Source organism: Gossypium hirsutum, chromosome A12 (genome assembly GCF_007990345.1).
Source record: "Gossypium hirsutum isolate 1008001.06 chromosome A12, Gossypium_hirsutum_v2.1, whole genome shotgun sequence".
Taxonomy (NCBI): Eukaryota; Viridiplantae; Streptophyta; class Magnoliopsida; order Malvales; family Malvaceae; genus Gossypium; species Gossypium hirsutum.
The window spans coordinates 80,209,016-80,212,843 of record NC_053435.1 but is presented as its reverse complement, the minus strand read 5'-3'; positions in this window follow the sequence as shown (position 1 = coordinate 80,212,843).

The window sequence follows — 3,828 nt, the reverse complement described above, 5'->3', positions numbered from 1 at the left end:
GAGAAGGTGGGGTTAAAATACATCAGTATCGTTGTCGTAACTCTATAATCGAGTTGAAGGCTAGTCGGAGCAAAATTGAAGAGCTAAAAGGAAAGATAAAAGAACTCGAAACTGCGCTACAAAACTGTGAACTCGAATTGAACTCTTGGAAGCAAATAATGAGTAGTGGCAAGAGCAGCTTCATTGATCTCAGTACCAAGTCAGGAATAGGGATTATGTTATGGGTGCAGCTTTGGCTCAAGTACGAGAGGTGGCCGATCATTTACAAACCTTAGTGATCCAAGCTAATATACTGAGTTCAAAATATGAGTCAAAGTCAGATTGAGGCCAAAAGTTAGCTTGGCTTCTTAGGAAGGTCAAGGCCTTAAGTATTAATGCGAGGCCTTATATGTAATCTGTTTTATGTAAAGAAATTTGTTTTCTAGAAAAGTTACTCTAATGAAATTGAATCAGAATCAATGCCTTTTTTTAATGCATTTTATGCATTAGCATTACATTGCATCATGTGCATTAAATCTCACAAAGAGATCCTAAAATCATGGTAGTTACCCTAGAGTATCGTTACCGTACACGAGGAAAAACTAAAGTAATAGACCAAAGGTTGGAAAGATTAGAGCAAATGCAAAAGGAAATGCAAGATCAGCTACAAATACAGATGTAAGAAAAAATGTCTAAAATTCAACAAGACATGAGGGATCAAATGTTAGAATCCCAAAAGAATATGATGAGCCAATTAACCCAGTTGCTGATTAGAGGGCTAGAAAAAGGAAAAGGCCCTATGGTCAATTTCGAGGACTATAACGAAGACCGTACTTATCCTTCAAGCTTCACCCCAACAAACACCCAAGCACAACCAAACGCATATCTACAAAGGGTGTCCGTTAACATTAGGTCCCAATATCAGATAGGTACCTCGGTACCAACAAGCTTCCCGATAGGTTCAGGCTCCAACCGAGGAGACCATCCAGTGAATCTCGTTGTCCCTGATCTTGATGATATAGCAGAAATAGAAAAAGGCGATAGTGGAGCTCCTAAAGCAACTAGAAGACCGGTGCAGATGGCTAGAAAAGAAATTTAAGGCATTGGAAAGCACTAGTTACCGTTATGGAATTGATGCTAAAAACTTAAGCTTGGTTCCAGATCTAGTGCTCCCGCCCAAGTTTAAAACCCCAGAATTTGAGAAATATAATAGGACCAACTGCCCCGAAGCTCACATTACGATGTTCTGTAGGAGGATGACAGGATATGTTAATAATGATCAATTATTAATTAATTGTTTCCAAGATAGCCTGACCGGAGTTGCGGCCAAATGGTTTAATCAGTTAAGCCATGCCCAAATTAATTCATGGAAGGACCTGGCACAGGCCTTCATGAAATAATATGGTCACGTAACAGATATGACACCCGATAGAATCACACTATAAAATATGAAGAAAAAGCCAAGCGAGAGCTTTAGGAAATATGCTCAAAGGTGGAGGGAAGTCGCCATGCAAGTCCAACCACCTCTGCTAGAAAAAGAAATGACAATGCTCTTTATTAATACCTTGAAGGCTCCATTCATTAATCACATACTGTAAAGTACAACTAAGAGTTTCTCAGACATAATACAACTAAGAGTTTCTCGGACATAATAATGTCTGGTGAGATGATAGAAAATGCAATAAGATGTAGAAAATAGAAGCCGGGGAAAACGCCAAGAGAACTACCCCGAGAAAGAAGGAAAATGAGATAAATAATACGAGTATGATGACAAGGGCTATTCAAAGCCGATTACTGTAAGTCAGCCAAGGACAGTGGCTACTAGCCGTCAAGGCCCCCCAAAGCAAGAATCCAACACAAGGCAAAATATGGAGAAACTCCAATTTATGCCCATCCCAATGATGTATAGGGAGTTGTACTGAAATTTGTTTAATGCACATGTAGTATCCCATTTCTACCTAAAACTTATGCAACTTCTATTCCCTAAATGATACGACTCGAATGTCCAATGTGAATAACATGCAAGAATCACGGGACACTCGATCGAGAACTGCACCGCTTTCAAAAAGTTAATCGAAAGACTCATCAAAATGGGTATTGTTAGATTCGATGATCCATCTAGTGCAGAGAATCCGTTACCCAACCATTCTGACAAAGGGTAAACGATATAATCAAGAATGTGGGGAAGTGAATCAAGATAAGTATAGCAAAAGTGAAAACCCCACTGAGAGGGGTTTAGAAGAAAATGGTAGAAAATGGATTAATCACACAAGATTTAAGGGGGAAATCCCGAAAAGCAAGGAACTACTGGAAGTTCCATAATGAAGAGGGTCACGAGATTCAAATATGCAGCGAATTCAGGGCCCTAGTACAAGGTCTGATGGACAATAAGGAGCTAGAATTCTTTGAATATACCAAAGGCCTAGAAGGAGAAGATGTATGTGCCTTAGAAGAGAGGTCAACAGAGAAGATATATAAAGTCAACCACCCAGTAGTTATCATTTCACGACCAAGAAGCAATGAAACTGAAGTACAAATTGCACCAAGAGTCATAATCCAGAAACCTGTAGCCTTTCCTTACAAGGACAGCAAGAGGGGTTCCCTAGAATTATAACTGCAACGTGACGATCCCAGGAGAAGAGAACCCAATTAGTGCTTCAGAAGAAGGTCGAGATGTGGGTTTCTACATACGTAGTGGGAGGCGCTACGTCCCATCAAATGCAAAAGCTGAACCAACAAAAGGAAAAGCCTTGAAGGCTGAACAATAGAAAGAAAAGGTAGCCAGACTTAAATCGCTTGTTAACGAGCCGGCAAGTAAAGAGGAGGCTAAAGAGTTTTTGAAATTCTTAAAGCATAGTGAGAATAGTGTTGTAGAGCAACTGCATAAACAACCAGCTCGCATATCAGTACTAGCTTTACTCTTAAGCTCAGAGGTACATCGTAGCGCGTTGATGAAAGTATTAAATGAAACTTATGTCGCTAATGATATCTCTGTCAACAAGCTAGACTATTTGGTCAGTAACATAAGCGTCGATAATTTCTCTTTTTTAATGATGATGAAATACCGCTTGGAGGTATAGGATCAACTAAGGCCTTGCACATCACTACCTGCTGTAATGGATATACACTATCGGGGGTGTTAATTGATAATAGATCCGCACTGAATGTCTTGCCCTTATCCACACTAAACAGATTACGTGGATAACTCTCATATGAAGACTTGTCAGAACATAGTGAGAGCATTCGATGGTACCGAAAAAAAGTAATGGGAAGAATTGAGATACCTCTTTTGATTGGTGATGGACATCAAGCTTCTTATAATTTCTTATTGGGGAGGCCTTGGATTCACTCGGCTCAGGCAGTGACGTCATCACTGCATCAAAAGCTAAAGTTGATAACCGAGGGTTGACTGGTAACGATAAACATGGAAGACGACATTATTACATCCGTAACCAGTAACGCGCCATACATAGGGGTAGATGATGAAGCGATAGAATGTTCTTTTCGATCGCTGGAATTTGTAAATACAATATTCATCATCGAAGGGAACAAGATCCTTATGCCCAGGATATTCAAAACTACAAAGATGGGCCTACGGATGATAGTCGAAAAAGGAGCCATGCCGGGAAAAAGACTCGGGAAATATCTCCAAGTGAGAGTCGAGGTACCAATTCCATGGATAAGCGAGATCGCTTTGGCTTGGGATATAAGCCAGATGTGAAGCAAAGGAAGAATGAGTTAGAGAAGAAGTAAGAGAGGAGAAAAGCATGAGTAAGCGGAAAAGAAGTCAAATGAGAATCGATGACTTTTCCCCATATATCTAGAACATTTGTATCAGGAGGAATTATT